The sequence below is a fragment of the Myotis myotis genome, unplaced genomic scaffold (genome assembly GCF_014108235.1).
Source record: "Myotis myotis isolate mMyoMyo1 unplaced genomic scaffold, mMyoMyo1.p scaffold_m19_p_4, whole genome shotgun sequence".
In the NCBI taxonomy this organism is placed as follows: Eukaryota; Metazoa; Chordata; class Mammalia; order Chiroptera; family Vespertilionidae; genus Myotis; species Myotis myotis.
In genome coordinates this window covers 5,012,404-5,031,020 of record NW_023416346.1, presented here as the reverse complement: position 1 = coordinate 5,031,020, position 18,617 = coordinate 5,012,404, and positions in this window count along the sequence as shown.

The following is an 18,617-nucleotide window of genomic DNA, read 5'->3' as shown; positions in this document are numbered from 1 at the left end:
TCTTTGATTTTCAGTTTTTTAGCTTTAAATTGGTATATTCTCTAGCTCAGAGATTCTTTCTTTAGCCATGTCCAATCTCTTAATAAGTCCATCAAAGGCACTCTTCATTTCTGTTACAGTGTTTTGATCTCTAGCAATGGTGTAGGGCTGTTCTTAGAATTTGCATCCCTCTGTTTACATTGTCTATCTGTTCTTGCATATTATATACTTTATCTATTAAAAACATTAGCATAGTATCATAGTTATTTTTAAATTATTGGTGTGATAATTCCGACATACCAGCCATATCTGGGCCTGCTTCTGACTCTTTCAAATTGTGTTTTTTGCCTTTGGGTCTTGTAATTTTTTATTGAAAGCTGAATATGATCTACTGGGTAAAAGAAACTGTTGTAATAGGTCTTTATTAATGTGGTGGTGAGATGTGAGGGAAGGAAAGTGTCCCACAGTCCTATGATTTGGTCTCAATCTTTTACTGAGCCTGTGCCTCTGGACTGTGAACTTCACATTGATTTTTTAGGTTCTCCTTTTCCCTTATATGGGACAGGATGGCTAAAGTGGGCTGGAGTTGAGTATTTTCCCTCCCCAGGTTACTTAGGCTCTGGTTAACTCTTTTCCCCTCACAGCATGCCGTGTTAAGAAGAATAGAGTGCTCTAGAGCAGTGGTTAGCAAACTCATTAGTTAACAGAGCCAAATATCAACAGTACTTTTCAAAATAGACTCGCCCAGGCCGAAACCGACTTCTGCGCATGGGCCACGAAGTTTCAATTGCACTGTACATGCGCGCCCGCACGTGGTATTTTGTGGAAGAGCCACACTCAAGGGGCCAAAGAGCCGCATGTGGCTCGCGAGCCGCAGTTTACCGACCACTGCTCTAGAGTATTTCAGCATGGTTACTTTTCTCCTCCCCCTGCAGGAAGCCCAAGGTGATTTTGCTTGTATACTTACTATGGGAATCTGGTAAAGCTTCTGGAGGTAAATCTCACAATAGTGTGCCCTTCCCTCCCCTCGCCCCCCATGATTGGGTGGCCCCGGAGTTTATGACTCTAAGAATTGTCCAGGCTGTGCTTACAGCGAATTGCCAATTATAGTCAGGTTTTCTTGTCCTGGCCCTGATTCCCATGGCAGTTTCCACTCATGAGTCTCTACTCAGGTAAGCTGCAACTCCTTGTATTTGCTTGTCTGTCTTTTTATCCTGAAGGCAACAGTTTGCCTTGTGTGCTCTCTTCTCTTATTCTTCCTTCTCTTATGGATCCAAGAATAACTTTTGATTTTTCAGTCTGTTCAGCTTTTTTAGTTATTGTTAGCAGAGAGTGGTGACTTCTAAACTTATTAAGTGTGGAACCAGAAACCATAATTTCCCTATTTCACTTTATAATTGATGGCTTATTAATGTTGGTTTGTGATGCAGTAAAGATTTAACATGAATAATTTGGAAACAAATGTACAAGATTTATCCAAAAATATTCAAGTCTATCTCTGGATGTCTAACAGGATGGAGAGCCATAAAATTTAATGGGTGGGAGAAGGAGAGATGCTCATAATCTTTTCTGGGTGGTTAAAAGCTATGCCAGTGTTCATTGAAAGAGAGGTCACACTTGTGGATATGGATCCTCCAACTCAAAGGGAATTCAATGTGAGGAAACATGCTAAGAAGCCATTTTTCCTATTTTAATATTTTTCCAAGGGAAAACTCTGTATTTACTTCCTACAATCTTTACAGTGCTAAATTTCAGATATCCAGTATAGTAGAAAAGTTAGAAGCCTAAGACGCTGTTAAATCAGGCTTTATGATAAACAAACCCTAACTTACAAATGTGAAATGAGCACTGTTTTATTGACACCCAACCTCTTTTCATTTTATACTTAAAATATTCAATTGAAATTAAGAAAACATACATCATGCATTTGTTAGTAAGAACCTGAAAAGAGTTATTCCAAAGCTCATACATCTGGTAGTAACTTAAAATATTTAAAATATTACTAGGCTTCATTGGTGATTTAGTATCATAATTACCCATGAAAAGGTAAGTTCCTACTTTATTGTGTGAATTAATTACCAGCCCCATGAGACAACACCTGGGGTCCCTATTTAATGCTTCCCTGTTTCCATTAACAATGTTCATGCATTCAGAGCATTCTGGGAGTAAACTTACAAAGGTATTTTTTATTGTACAAGTCACAGTGGTTCTTAGTGTTTTATATAGACATTGAAACACTGCAACTATTGATTGCTCTTGTAGCATTACAACTGAGTCAATAAATAGTGATAAAACTATAAATTAGGTGAGCCTCCTGGATATCTTTATCTTTATATTATTCTTGCCATTGGCCTAGTCTGGTAAGAAATGGAAAAAAGGGTCTTTAATCATTATGCATGCTGATATGTAGATTTCCGCCACTGAAACATCTTGAGGAAGAAACAGGATTTTTAAAAATCTCCTCCACTTGCCTTAGTATGATACCCTCCTTAGTACTAATAACAGTAGCAGCTCTTCTGAAGATTTGGTAAGATTAGTTTAAAAATCCAAAAGATCCTGACTGTTTTCAGTAGATTAAATAATACTTGGCTACCTTTGACATTCCTGCAAGTGATCAAGCCTTCAAAAAAGAATTTAACTGATTTATTTTTAGTTTTCATAGATTGATTTATGAAAGAGAGAGAGAGAGAGAGAGAGAGAGAGAGAGAGAGAGAGAGAGAGAAGAAGAAGAAGAAGAAGAAGAAGAAGAAGAAGAGGAGGAGGAGGAGGAGGAGGAGGAGGAGGAGGAGGAGGAGGAGGAGGAGGAGGAGGAGAAACTTGTAGATTGTTATTCCACTTAGCTGTGCATTCATTGGTTAACTCTTATATGTGCCCTGACCAGGGATTGAACCTGCAACCCTGGCACATTGGATGTATTACCCAGCTAGGACCCCTGATTTTTTCCACTCTCCTTTTCTGCATGTTCAAAGGTCCCCGAGACCACCCTCAGCTCTGATAATTAGCTAACAGGACTCACAGGATTCCTTGGAACCCGTTATACTTAGTTTATTACAGTGGAAGGATGTAGATTAAAATCAGCCAAAGGAAGAGACACAAGGGGCAGAGTCCAGGAAAGCTACATGCGGAGCTTCTGCTGCCCTCTCCCAGTAGAGCTGTAGAGAGTGCTAACTTTCCAGATAACAATGTGTGGCAATACACATAGAAAACTGCCAACCAGGGAAGCTCATTCAAGCCTTCATATCCAGAGATTTTATTGGACCTCAGTCAGGTAGATCTTGTTTTTCACCCATGGGGCTGACCACAGTCTCCAGCCCCTCTATTAGTCAAGCTGATACTGCACGACCCAAAGCCCCCAACCTAAATCACATTGTTAGCCTAACTGGTGTGACCCCAAAGCTCACAGATAAACAAAGACACATTTATCAGGCCAGACATCCTAGAGACTTAGAGGTGACTTTCTGGGAACACAGGATGGAAGCTACACTTCTCTTTGGGCAAGGTTAAATTCTTTGCTATACAAGTTGTAAGGCAACACTTGAAGGGAAAAAATATTTAAATTCTATAAGGGTATATTATCTGGACACACCTGTCCTAATGTAAATTAAGTATTACAGATATTATATAATGTGCAGGCTGGCATTCTCTTAATAATAATGTCCTATAAATATGTACATTAAAATGGTAAAGGGAAATGAACTTGAATTTGACTTCAAGGAAGCAATGGCTTTCTCGTCCTCCTCTTATACTAAATATTGAAAGAGTTTTGCTTATTGAGAGAGCATTCAATGAGAAAAAACAACATATTTTGTGCTTTATTAAGATACATTAATCAACTTTCATTCACTTGTTCTGGAAACCCCTCCCCCTAATCCATTGGGTATGCTGCCTGCATATTTCCCTAGTGTGTTCATCTGGGTATCTGAGTTACATGCCCACCCCAGATCAGAATCAGCATTAAATGATGCAGTTAAACACAGAGACAGGAGAGACACAAAGCTTCTAAATGTCCATCACAGGATGCCCAGACCCTTGGGCTGGGCACACACTCCTCACCTCTGCCCTATGGCTTTTACCGTGAGATCTTCACAGTAACAAGCAAAAGCAACCCCTATATTTATGATGTCTAAAAACAACAATACAAACTCTGAAGTCACCATGGAAACTGCCTCCCACTAGCATTTGCCTTTCAGAGATTTTTAGAAGCATTTATCCTCAACAAATCAGGAGAGAGAAAAATTGAGGCAGATGACCTTAGTTATGAATGTGCTTACTAGAAGGAGATTTACCAAGAAATAAACAAAGAAGAAGGGGTCTTTAATCCAAACTTCATTAAACATTTATTTTAAAAAGCCTTAACTTACCTATCTCCCAGAAAAATCCTTTAAAGGAGCATTTAAAATGCAGCCTTTATAAGTGGTTGTTTGACATTTTCATAAATATTTATATTATAAAGTAACATGTATTTGAATTTCCTTTTTGAAATCTGTTTTATTGATAAATTTGATATTTTTATGAGGAAAAATTGTCAGGAATAGAGAGCCAATTCATAACTTGGTACCTTTAGAAAATAAAAACTCTACATAATAGATTTCTACTTCAATCAGGGAGCAAGACAGCCTATGGAAGGGAGGTAAAACAGAAACATAAGAAGGAAAGAGAGTGTTTGCAGAAGTGTTATGTCAAAGCCAGAGATCCGCCTTGTTTGCAAAGTCATAAAAGTAGGAATAATTCCATCTAAGGTGGAAGTAAGATTCAAATATGATTTTCTACCTTCAATAGCCAACAGATCTTAGGGAGATCTCATATTGCAACAGGAATCGAAGTTAGGTTCCCTTTCTTCCTTAAGTTTTCATAATTTCTCCAACAGAAATCAATTTATTGGCATATGAAATCAATCTCCCCATCTTTCATGTTCCTAAAGCATGCTGTGCCTCCCTCAAGCCACCTAATAATATTCTGCCTTATGTTTTTGTTATGTTTTTACCTCTCTCTAGTACAAAACCTTTTGAAAATAGAGAATACCTCATATATCTTTTTTACCCAATAAACCGTAGCACAAATCCTCACATTTGTGAAATGAATTGAGAAATCCCAGCTCAGATTGGTGCAAGAGGAGGTCTAGGAGACTTTCCGTTCACAGGGAGGCTTTTTATTCTTAATCAAATAGTTTCCTAACAAAAGTAACCAGAAAGTGATCTCCTTAAACAGGAAAACTCACTAATTAACTTTGTAATTTGCTGTTTTTTTCTCAAGAATATCTAATATGGAAAGCAACACACTTGCCTCTATAGAGTGTTTGGCATAAGCTAACACACATATAGTACAGTAAAGATCAAGGAGGAAATCTTTCCCATTTCCTGCTAGAATTGACTACTAGAATATTCATCAGTGAGATAGCGAAGACGATGACCTTTAAGTTAATTTGAATTCATGAATATTTTCCAGATCATAGATGGGTTCTGAAAAATATAACAGCCCACAAGTTGTCCACCAATTTACATCACCTGGATGATCACCATGAAGCTACATATTACAGTAGGGAAAATAAAACAGCCTGAAGAAGAAAATGTAGAACAAATGCTAATTTTTCAGTTCAGTAAACATTTGCTGATTACATATTTCTGTACAAATTGCTGAGTTAGGTGCTGTGTTATGGAGGAAACAAAGATGTATCAAATAATTGCTACTACCTGTTAAGTACCAGCTAGAGGCCATGGACTTTATATTTAGTTCCCATAGCAACCCTGTAACATGGATATTTGTTGCCACCAATTTATCAACAAGAAAATGAGGGCTCTGGGAAGTTAGATAACTGGCCCAAGGTTATGGAGCTACTAAGGCATAAAATCCAGATGTGAACCCTTATCTGACTCTAGAATCCATGTTATTCCCATTAATCAAAGTCCCTTCCTTTAAGGAGTGCTGAGTCATTTTTATTCTGATTTATATAATTAGATGTTAAATTATATAAACCAATTCTAAAAGAACATATTCTTTGATTATTTATATGAGTTTATTTTTGTCCTCAACTAGGTTATATAAGCTCCCAAAGGGCAGAGAACATACCACAATTCTGTGACTTTCCTTGAAGTGCCTAATATGGTGCTGAATATATAAAAGATCCCCCATCTATACTAGTGGTTTCATAAATTTTGCCTCAGCCAGATTTCAGAAGTATAAGACAGTTAATACTTGTCATCCAAGGGTAAGAGAGGAAGGAAAAATGAGTATATCATGATAATAGCTTATATTAATTGACCATTAAGTCCCATTTTATGTATATTATCTTATTTAATTCGCAAAACCATACAAAGTAGGTTTTATTTTCCTCATTTTGCAGATGAGAAAGCTCAGGCTCAGAAAAATTAAGTATCTGGCCTACGATCACAGAATCAGCAATTGATGAAGCAAGAATTCAAACGTCATTCTGTCTAACCAGAGTTCATGCTCTTTACTCTTTCACTCTCTTCTATCCTAAGACCCAATAGATTGGAAAATGCACCCTTGATTTAACAAGTTTTTCAAAGAAATAAAGAATACAACCAAATTAAATAAATCAGTTTATTGAAAAACATATTCCAGTTTCAGAATGGGAAAATAGGTGCCTCAAGAGGCAAGAAAATGAGTTCCATTATATTTGCAATATATTTTAGTTCCCTTTGAATGGGGAAGTCACAAAGACAGAGAACTTCTGCAGTTTGGTATTAATGGCATTTAGCAAAGTACTGAAAAAGCTCAAAGATTTCAGGCATTCAGTACATAATCTTTTGAATTACAGGCTTCTTATGCTCTTATGAATAAGTAACACCAGCCATATGACCTATCTCAAAGGGTTCAAACTGATTGAAAATTTGTTGAGGTAATTTTTAATGAGGCTTTATAGCTCCAACATAAGAGGGGGTTTGTTTTTATTTGTAAAGAATGCCTTCAAGAAACATTTTCAAAATAGCTCTCCTCCCTAGTCTGGAAGCTTTCCCATCCTCTCCACTCCCATATCACTCATCCTATGATGGATCCTAATTACCTCTGACCTGACCTAAAACATCCAGCTAGCCCAGACTTTAGTAAGAGTCCTGGTGGGATCCACAAGACTGTGAGAGTTGAGTAGAGATTCCCTATGTGTTTTTTTTTTTATTACTTACAGGATACTACCCCCAGTCTCTCAAAAAATGGAATCCTTTTCCTTTTGTGGTCCTTGTAATTTTTTAATTTGTCAGACCTAACGTTTCCCTCAGGTGTGAATTAGAAATAAAAATAGATCTTTGTGAATTGGGTTACTAGATGCCCTGCACAAAAATATCAGATCTGTAAGACTGATGAGAGCAAGAGAAGTTAGGCAGGGGATCTTTCTGGTTCCTTGCTGTATTTAAATGCATTTAATATGTCATATACTATGATACAATATTGCCTTTCTTAAATTGGGAAGACCAATCTCTGGTAAAACCCAGTATCACACAATTCGCAATTGCCTTCACAGCTCCCTCCTATTCTACAGCAACCAGCATCAGGATAACTTTTCTGATTCCAGTTCTTTTCTACTTTGCTTAATGGTAACAATAAATATCCCACTGGACTGCTTGGGACTCATTTAATACACTTGCCATGTACTGTGGACATCTTCTTGGCTTGAATTGAGGGTTGTAATCCAGGGCTTTATAGCTCTACATTAATTAACACTTATTATTTGAAGGTCTTGGTAAATTACTCTCAACCCTGAATTTTATGACTTTCAAGTAATCCAAGTCAACTATTTATCTGTCTCCTGTTCATACCTAGGGTTGCAAGATTTGCAGTCTAGGATGTAATTGTTCCACATTTTAGGTTGCTTCCAGTAAAATAAATTTTTTTGTAATCAGAGAGATAAATAATCCCATTATCATGCAGAAGATTTGGCATGTGAAGAACATTCTATGCAGGGAACATTTCATTCTGTTGGTACAAAGCTTCCAGTCTCCATGATGATGATAAAAGTCAGATACAAGTTCTGCTCATGGGAATGAATTGCCTAGCTAAGAGCATCCTGGAGTCCAGTCAATCCAAGAGATGAGATTCAGATCTTTCTGATATTTCTGGCACCAGAGGGCATAAGAGAGACTATGAGAGATCTCTAAAATGTCACTGAAAAGAAAACAGGGGGTACTTCAGTTATGGTATGCAAGCATGAAGACATTGGTGACTCCTTTCAGCAGAGAGCAAGCATAAAACTGATCAGAAATGTCAAAAACAACCATCTGGGAGCTTTGGAATTAAGCCAAAGGTAGAAAACAGTTTGAAAAGTATTTATTCTTCAGAAATCTCTTGACCTTCAGGTAAGAACAGTAGGAGCCTGTGGCATTCATTCCTGGGTCTGCTCCCAGCTTCATTGGTAAGAACTTAGTTTTACCAGCATGGGGCTGGCTGTGCAAACTAACAGCTCTGCTGTTAGAGGGTGAAGATTCAATATGGGGGTGGTTGTGGCTTAATCATGGCTTAATCAACACAAATAATAAATTTATGGGGGAAAATGGGAATTCACAGCATTCTTAGCTTGAGCTTGCAGTCCTGGTTAGGATAAGAAACAAGCCAAAAATTTAGCAGGGAGAGCCTTGAAATGACAGAGTCATAAAAGGACTGAGATATGATCTCCATGTATCTGGATGTCTGAGAAACTATATACATGCAAACTGTCAACTGTGAGTTTTATATCCATCAAACCTTAAAAGATAAAGGTGAAGACATTCCCAAATAAAGAAACCTAAAGGAGGTCAGCAAAAGGTAAAAGCCAAGGGAGAACTGAGACTTAGCTGCAAATTGGAATGTATCCCCCGAATCACACAGACATCGATTAACAGAAAGTGGAAGTCATACCAGCTTGCCCAAATCAGTGGTTAGCCACTAAATTATGCAGAAATAGGAGTTATCCCTAGGAAACCAGGGTAAAAAATAAAAACAAGAATAAAAATCTGAGACTAGACATCAGTGGCCACATATCATGGGGGAGGCAGATTCCACAGTTTAAATCCAGGCAAGTTACTAAAAAACCAACAACAGCAAATCTCAGAAAAATAAAAACAATCCAGAGTCACTATAATCTACAGTAAACCCTTGAACAATGAGGATTTGAACTGCATGGGTCCACTTATAAGCAGATTTTTAAAAATATATCTTTTATTGATTTTTTACAGAGAGGAAGGGAGAGGGATAGAGAGTTAGAAACATCAATGAGAGAGAAACATCGGTCAGCTGTCTCCTGCACACGCCCTACTGGGGATGTGCCCGCAACCCAGGTACATGCCCTTGACCAGAATCGAACCTGAGACCCTTCAGTCCACAGGCCGACACTCTATCCACTGAGCCAAACTGGTTAGGGCAGCAGATTTTTTTTCAATAAATACATATAGTAGTGGAAATGTATTTTCTATTCCTTATTATTTTCTTTTAATTAAAAAATATGCTTTTATCTATAATTGAAAAGCACAATAACCAAAATGAAAAGTTGCCTTGGTAGGCTTAATATCAGATTTGAGATATCAAGAGAAAGTGTAAACTTGAAAATAAATTAATGAATTATCTAATACAAAGAACACAGAGAAAAGCGCTTAAAACAAGTTAAGAGCCTCAGAAACCTGTGTAACAAAGAGTAATGTACAATGTGCACTGAGAAATCCCAGAAGAAAAAAGGAACAGAAAAATTATTTGAAAAAATATTATTGAAACCATTGCAAATTTGCTGAAAAACCTTAATCTACAGATTCATTAGGTTCAACAAAACCTAAGTAGGGTAAACACACCTAATCATATCATACTCAAACTGGTAAAAGACAAAAAACAAATGGATATTTTGAAATTATCAAGAAAAAAACTTTTTCACAAACAAGAGAACAACAATAAAATTGACAGGTAATTACATTGTTTCTTACCCTAATAAGAAACAATGTAAGACAGAAGGCAATAAATACACATTCAAAGTACTGAAAGAAAAAAACCCTGTCAACTGTGAATTTTATATCCATCAAACCTTAAAAGATAAAGGTGAAGTAAAGACATTCCTAAATAAAGAAACATGGAGAGAATTCATTGCTAGCAAATATATCCTACAAGAAATGTTTTATGAAGTTGTTCAGACTGAAAAGGAAATGGTAAAAGATGTTAACACAAATCTACAAAAAAATAATAAAACACTGGAAATAATAAGTATGAGCATATATATATGACTGGGTGTATTTGTGTGTTACACATATATATTAAAGTTTTTTTCTTTTGTTATTATTTTAAAAATACATTTACAGAAATAATTATAACATATATTGTTAGATATATAGCATATATACATATACTAGATACTAGAGGCCCTGTGCACAAAAATTTGTGCACTCGGGGGGGTCCCTCAGCCCAGCCTATGCCCTCTTGCAGTCTGGGACACCTTGGAGGATGTCCACCTGCTGGCTTAGGCCCGCTCCCTGGGGGATCGGGCCTAAGCTGGCAGTCAGACATCCCTCTGGCAGTCCGGCAGCCCTCGGGGGATGTCCACTTGCCAGCGGGGGGCAGACCTAAGCTGTAGTCAGACATCCTTAGTGCTGCTGAGGAGGCGGGAGAGGCTCCCACCACCACTGTACTGGTAGCCATCAGCCTGGCTTGTGGCTGAGCAGAGCTCCCCCTGTGGGAGCGCACTGACCACCAGGGGGCAGCTCCTGCATTGAGCTTCTGCCCCCTGGTGGTCAGTGTGTGTCATAGTGACCAGTCATTCCCAGTCGTTCTGCTGCTAGGATCAATTTGCATACTACCCTTTTATTATATAGGATAGAGGCCTGGTGCACAGGTGGGGGCCGGCTGGCTTGCCCTGAAGGGTATCCTGGATCAGGGTGGGGGTCCCGCTTTGGTGCCTGGCCAGCCTGGGTGAGGGGCTGATGGGTGTTTGCAGGCTGGTCACACCCCCTTCAGGGTGGAGGTCCCCACTGGGGTGCGTGGCCAGTCTGGGTGAGGGGCTGAGGGCCGTTTTCAGGCTGGCCAAGCCCCCTGGTGATGGAAGCTCCCAGCCTCTCCTTTTTTCTTTTCTTTTTTTATTCTGGGATTTATTTACCTTCTATAATTGAAACTTTGTAGCCTTGAGAGGAGCTCAGAGCCGGCCAAGGCAGTTGGGAGGGAAGCCTCTTGCTTGCTCTAGCTCCGTGACCATGGCCGGCTGAAAGCAGGTATCTGGGGTTTATTTACCTTCTGTAATTGAAACTTTGTTGCTTTGAATGGAGCTCAGAGCTGGCTGCGGCAGGCAGGAAGCTTGGCTTCCTCCATCATTGGGGCAACCAAGCCTCCTGCTTGCTCCAGCTCCATGGCTGCCGGCCACCATCTTGGTTGGGTTAATTTGCATCTAGTCGTTCTGATTGGCTGGTGGGCATGGTGTAAGGTGTAGCAAAGGTACAGTCAATTTGCATGTTTGTCTTTTATTAGTGTAGATAATAATAATAATAGAACAAAGGTAGGAAGAGTAAACAAAGATATACTGGAACAAAATTGCTCTATTTTACTAGACTTAAGTCAGTACTAATCTGAAATAGATTGTTCATTTAAGGAAGCATACTTTAATCTAGAGTAAACACTAAGAAAATAACTGAAAAATATAGGCTAAGAATTAACAGAGGTGTTAACATGATATACTAAAAAATATGACTTTAACAAAAAAATCAGCAAATGAACTAAGAAATAAAAGAAATATGAGATATATAGAAACAAAAATGAAAAATAGATAATATAAATCCAATAGATAATATAAATACAATAAATATGGATGCCCTAAACACTCCAATCAAAAGACAAATTGTTCTATTTTTAATTTTTTGAGGAAATTCCATACTGTTTTCCACAGTGGCTGCACCAGGCTGCATTCCCACCAGCAGTGTACTAGGGTTCCTTTTTCTCCGCATCCTCACCAGCACTTGTCGTTTGATGATTTGTTGATGATAGCCATTCTGACAGGTGTGAGGTGGTACCTCATTGTTGTTTTGATTTGCATCTCTCAGATGATTAGTGACTTTGAGCATGTTTTCATATGTCTCTTGGCCTTTTGCTTGTCCTCTTTCAAAAAGTGTCTATTTAGGTCCTTTGCCCATTTAAAACTTTTTTTTTTTAATATATTTTTATTGATTTCAGAGAGGAAGGGAGAGGGAGAGAGAGATAGAAACATCAATGATGAGAGAGAATCATTGATTGGCTGCCTCCTGCACACCCCCTACTGAGGTTTAAGCCCACAACCTGGGCATGTGCCTTTGACCAATATCAAACCTGGGACCCTTCAGTACGCAGGCCGATGCTCTATATCCACTGAGCCAAACCAGCTAGGGTCCTTTGCCCATTTTTTTATTGGATTGTTTATCTTCCTTTTATTAACTTGTATGAGCTCCCTGTAAATTTTGGAAATTAGATTCTTATCAGATATAACATTAGCAAATATGTTCTCCTATGCAGTGGGCTTTCTTGTTATTTTGTTGATTGTTTCTTTTGCTGTGCAGGAGTTTTTTTTATTTTGATGTAGTTCCATTTGTTTATTTTCTCCTGTTTCCATTGTCTTAGGAGATGTACTAGTATTAGTAAAGATATTGCTACGACATATGTCTGATATTTTGCTGCCTATGGATTCTTCTAAGATTTTTATCCCATTTGACCCAGTAATCCCACTTCTAGGAATATATCCCAAGAAATCAGAAACACCAATCAGAAAGGATATATGTACCCCTATGTTCATAGCAGCACAATTCACCATAGCTAAGATTTGGAATCAGCCTAAGTGCCCATCAGCAGATGAATGGATTAGAAAACTGTGGTACAGCTACACAATGGAATACTATGCTGCTGTCAAAAAGAAGGAACTCTTACCATTTGCAACAGCATGGATGGAACCGGAGAGCATTATGCTAAGCGAAATAAGCCAGTCAGAGAAAGATAAATATCACATGACCTCACTCATTTGTGGAATATAATGAACAACATAAACTAATGAACAAAAATAGATCCAGAGACATAGAAGCATCGAACAAACTGCCCAACCTCAGAGGGAAGATGGTGGGGGCGGGGCGAGTAAGAGAGCAACCAAAGGACTTGTATGCATGCATATGAGCATAACCAATGGACACAGACAGTAGGTAAGTGAGGGCATGTGCTGGTGGGTGGGAGCAACCAGAGAGAGGTCAATGGAGGAAAAAGGAGACTATGTAATACTTTAAACAATAAAGAATTTAAATTAAAATAATAATTAAAAATAATAAAATAATAAAAAAGACAGATTGTCAGATTAGATTTTTTTAAAGCAAGTTCTATCTACATGCTGTTTATAAAACACCATTTTAGTTTCAAAGACAAAAAAATTGAAAGTAAAAGAATAGAAAAAGATATACCATTCTAATATTAACATAAAAGAGCTGGAATGGCTAAATGAACATTAGATAAAATAGACTATAAAAGTATAATTGTTACTTTAAAAAGAGACATTTCATAATGATAAAAGGCTCAACACATTAGGAAGATATAACAATTAAACATATAAGTCTATCTTTAAAAAGAGCTCCAATATACATAAAACAAAACTGGCAAAAAAAGAGAAATAGAAAATTCAACAATTATTGGTGGAAGTTTCAGTGCTTTTTTTCTCAGTAATTGAGATAACTAGACAAAACGTCAGTAAAGAATTAGATTTTAACAATATCAAATAATCATTTGTATACAGAGGGGAGCAAAAGTGGGATTAGAATTGTTTATATGGAGAATAATGCAAAATTAATAAATAACGATACAAGAATAAACTCGGTGTTTTGCTTACTCACAACTGTAAACCTATTTTTGCCCCACCCTGTATATATAGAACATATCCCCTAAAATTAGCAGAACACACTTTTAAAACACACATGGAACTTTCTTCAGGACAGACCAGATGCTATGCCAAAACACAAATCTCAATAAATTTAAAACATACTTTGCTTTATAACCACAAGAGAATTAAATTGAATCATGTTTGCATGATTTCTCCCCCACAAAGGATGTTTTAGATCAGGGATGGCAAATGGATTTGATCTTAAGTGACCACTGCAATCAATAGGTACCCAGCACGAAGAAGAGCTAAGACTGCTTCTGGCCTGGTATCCTTCCCAGGTATCTGCTAGAGGTGCAGTTGGAGTAGGTGGCAGCATGTTGTGCCATTTTTGTAAATCATATGTAAATCACATGTAATGATTTACAAAATAGCTTTTCCCACGGAGTGAAATCATTCACATGTTACCCACGTGTGGTCCTGCAACACTAAATTGAAGATTCTCCTCATATGCACTAAAACACTTTTACAGCTTTACATCTAATTACATAACTGGAAAAGGAACTTCTTTATCCTGAAGGTGGTTTCAACAGCCACATGGAATGTTACTGGGATGGATGTCTTTGTTCAAAGTATTGCACTAGGATTTGCTATGTGGGTAGAATCCTGTGGGATGCTGACAGTTCGTGGAAATGTTATGTAGAAGGAACTGGGTGAATAAGGCCACCATTTTTCTTTTTTGGTTTAAGAATTATTCTACAGTGCGTATATAGAAAAAGCTTATTTCCAGAGCCTGCATTCAATATTTTTTATTTTCAAAAATCATTGTGACAGTGTATGTCAAGAAATATGTCATGGATGATTCCAAATTCTATATATATTTTCCTCCAGAATCATAACAACAATAACAGTAATAATAACAATAAAATATTCATGTGTACACAAAACTCCTCTGAAAAATGACATACAAGTTAATGTAAGTGCAGTCTCTGGCTTGGAAGGTAGACATAAATTCCTACAGCACATTCCCATCAATCTCAAACTGGGTCATCAGCAAGACATAGTAAAAAATGCAGTCTCTGTACTCAGAAATACCATGATGCAAATCCTGACTCGGCCATTTTCTAACCATATGACCTTGGTTGATTTCTTTAAATATGAAATGGCAACAGTAATAGCTATTTTAACAGGATTGTTAAAATAATTAAATGAGATATAGAGGTAAAGCACCTACTAAGTGTCTAGTACATTGTATGTTTTCAATATATTTAAGTCCTTTTCTTCTGTTTTACCCCCTGCACTACTTACAGAATATCTGACTCTATCTCTAAGAAGTCTCTCTAGTTTTCTGTTCTACTTTCAGTTGTGAGAAAAAAATATTCCTTCATTTCTGAATGACTTCCTGCTTCTGCTCCTGATCTCACAACTTCCTCCTGGGACTGCAACTCTATAGTCTCCATGACCCTCCATGTCCTTATCCATTTCTTGTCACCAGAGGCAGCCCTTGTCGTTTTTCTACCTTGCAGGGTTGCTGTAGGCAACCTTCAGAAAGGCATGCTTCATGGGTATTGGTAAAAGGAGAGTCTACCTAGTAGTAGAAGATTCAAATTTATGTATTCCTTTAGATCAGGGCTGTGTGTCATGTTTCCTATTCCCCTACCATGTCAATTAGTAAACATTCAGAGAATGTATTAAATATTAATCTAATTATTCATTGATTAATAATGGGAGAAAAAAGAAATGGGAATAAGATGGGAAAAGGGTCAGAAAAAAAAACAAAGGGGTTGAGAAGGGGAAAAAAAATAAGAAAACCTGGAAAAAGAATTCCAAAGGTGGCGTAGATGTACCTCAGCAGGCCATAGATTTTCAGCAAAACGAAAATTTTAAAAATAAGAAAAAATAAACTCTGTGTCCCAGTTATCCAAATTAGCAATGGACAGTTTGTGGGCCATGAAATGTTTCATTGTGTACTGCTCTATTTTCCTGGGGTGTGCATGGCTTCCCTTATAGCCTGCTAAGCACACACTTAAGGCTTTTTAAGTCCCTCATGAAAACTCTACCCCAGCCAAAAGTAATTTCCAGACTTTATTACAGTTCTGTTGGGAAATTCTATGTACTTTTCACCCCAGAAAAGATTTCAAGTATCACTAAAACTTCAGCTTCAGTGACCCAAATAAGGTTTGGAAGGGACTGTGATTTCTCAGAAAACTCTTCAAATACTGAGCAGCAGATGCAGAATGCCACTTTATAAATAGCCACTTGCTCATTGAGCAGTAACAATGTGTATCAGGTTGATAGCAATGATGCTGCTTCCCAGATTCTCCTCTGAGAAAAGAACTTTTCTTCCATTGTTTGTCTTGCCACAGAGACACAGGGCAAGACACCTCCACCCCGCACACAGAGATAAAATTACTAGACTATTGAATCAGTTGAGTGACCTACAATTGAATCAGTTGTGTAAGCACCCGTGTGCATGCATGCACACTCACACTCCTTTGGTATTATTTTCACTCTATTGTCCCTTTTTATTCCTGTACTATTTGGGGGCACCAACACCTTCTTTCATGAAGCTATCTCTGTAGTACTGGCATAACTTCCTGACCTTCAAAGCCATCCCCCTAAACTATTAATTTCACTCCTTGAAAGCAAATCTCATCATTCATCTCTTCCTCAGGATTGCACAAGCACAGTCTCAGTCCTGAAAGTGACCCCTTCTTACATTTTATGTTCTAGTCCAGCCGTGGGCAAACTATGGCCCACGGGCCGGATCCGGCCCGTTTGAAATGAATAAAACTAAAAAAAAAAAAAAAAACCATACCCTTTTATGTAATGATGTTTACTTTGAATTTATATTAGTTCACACAAACACTCCATCCATGCTTTTGTTCTGGCCCTCCGGTCCAGTTTAAAAACCCATTGTGGCCCTTGAGTCAAAAACAGTTTGCCCACCCCTGTTCTAGTCCCTCCCTTGCTGCACCCATATTCTGGACCTGCGTCTACAGGAGCCACAGTCTTATTAGAGAAAAGGGGCACAGTGCTGAGGAGAAATCAAGTTTCAAAACTCTAACTCAGTGCCTACATTTCCAATACCTCAAGCCTTTATCTGCTCATTTCTGTCTCACAAATAACGTTAATTAACCCTTTACCTCAAACTAAACCCTTCCTAAAATATGAGTGCTAAAAGACTTCATTATACCATTTCAAGTTATTTGTAAAAAAAAAACCAAATTAATCTATATATATAAAACATCTTAATAAGAATGTTTCCATAATCATTTTCAACTAAGTGACTGAAAGTTATTTCTCTTCCCAAGTCCTGACAAATGATCTAAAGTGACACTCTATAGTTTAATAGGGAGCTTTATTCAAATTAATGTAAGCCTACTTGTTTTTTTACAAATAGAAGTCTTATTTCCCTTGTTTGCATAGATGAGTGTTTAAACTTTCATCCACATGTAGTGACATCATTGGTTTTGGGTTATTTGTCAAGTAAACAAATCAGCATGTGAAGGCCTCATGCACAAAAGATATAAGTGTTTCCTAATCATTATCAATGTCTTGCCTTATTTATCTGGCTTCTAGTACAAAAGTCATCATTTTAAGAGCTTTCAACAATTTCACCACAGGGGCTCAGATTCCAGTGGAAGCCTGAGGATAGGGCAAGAAGGGACTGGAATTAAGGCAGGATTGTAAGGAAGGAGACTGGCATCTATCCAACTCTGCCAGAAAGGCATTTTGGCACCTCATAGAAGTCACTTAAAGTGAGTTGGATTTCTTGTCCTCACCCCAGTCCAAGATGTACTCAAGCATGAGAATACAGTTTTGACACAAGAATGGTGGTAATGGGTGAGGTTGTGCGAATGCTCCAGAAGCACAGTGGTCTTGAGTTGCCACGTGCTCTGGAAAGACCTGGCCATTTATCATCATACAAGCTCCCTCTCAGGCAGCCCACTTGTGATTCAGGAAGATTCTCTGTCTATAATAGGCCATCCCACTGACATTCCTTCGGTAAGAAGAGCATGGCTTTGATTTTGTAATGTAATGTAATGAGGTTAAATTCTTCTCCTAAAAGGTTTTTAGGAGAAGATGTCACAGCCATTGTGCTGCTTCTGGACCTATTTGTTCTCAGTCTATTGTCCTTAGCAGCACATACACAACAACTTTGAAAAATAACAATATCTAGGTCTCACTCCCAGATTCTGATACTGGTTAGGGTATGGACAAGACATTGAAATTTTCAAAAGCTCCCCAGATGATTCTAAATGCAGCCAGATTCCAGAGCCATGGCTCAGACAATGTAGTCCAGTGATTCAAAAGCCTGGCCTAAGATATCTCTTAAAGATTCATATTAAAACAAAAACAAAAAGAAATAAAGGAATCAACTGGGAAAGGATCAAAAGAGAAATGAATGGCTGAAGGAGGATGGGTTAGGCAGGTACTGAGACAATGGCCACTATCCTCATTAAGCAAGTGCTGAACAAATGCATCCTGCTGGTGGGGCAACGATTCTGTGCAGGCAGCTGACTCCCCAGCTTGGCTTCTGGCTTCATTAAAGCCAAGGAGACAGGTAAGCTAATCCGGTGCAGAGATGTGTCCGTTTTCCATCTGGCTACCTGTTATCCCTCTGTGAACACTGCTTCTTGTGGGGACTGCTCAGGGGCACACTTTGTCCATGTGCTTCCCTGGGCTGGGTGCATGTGCTCCAAGACACAGCCTGGCTGCCGAAGATAGGAGCTGCCCACCTCCCCCTGCAGATCCCCTGATTTTGGTAGTCAGTAGACTCAAGTCACAGAAAATGATTGCATTTCCCAAGGCTGCACTTTAATTGCCTTTCCTTGCAAAGCAGGCTCCCAGGCAGTTTAAA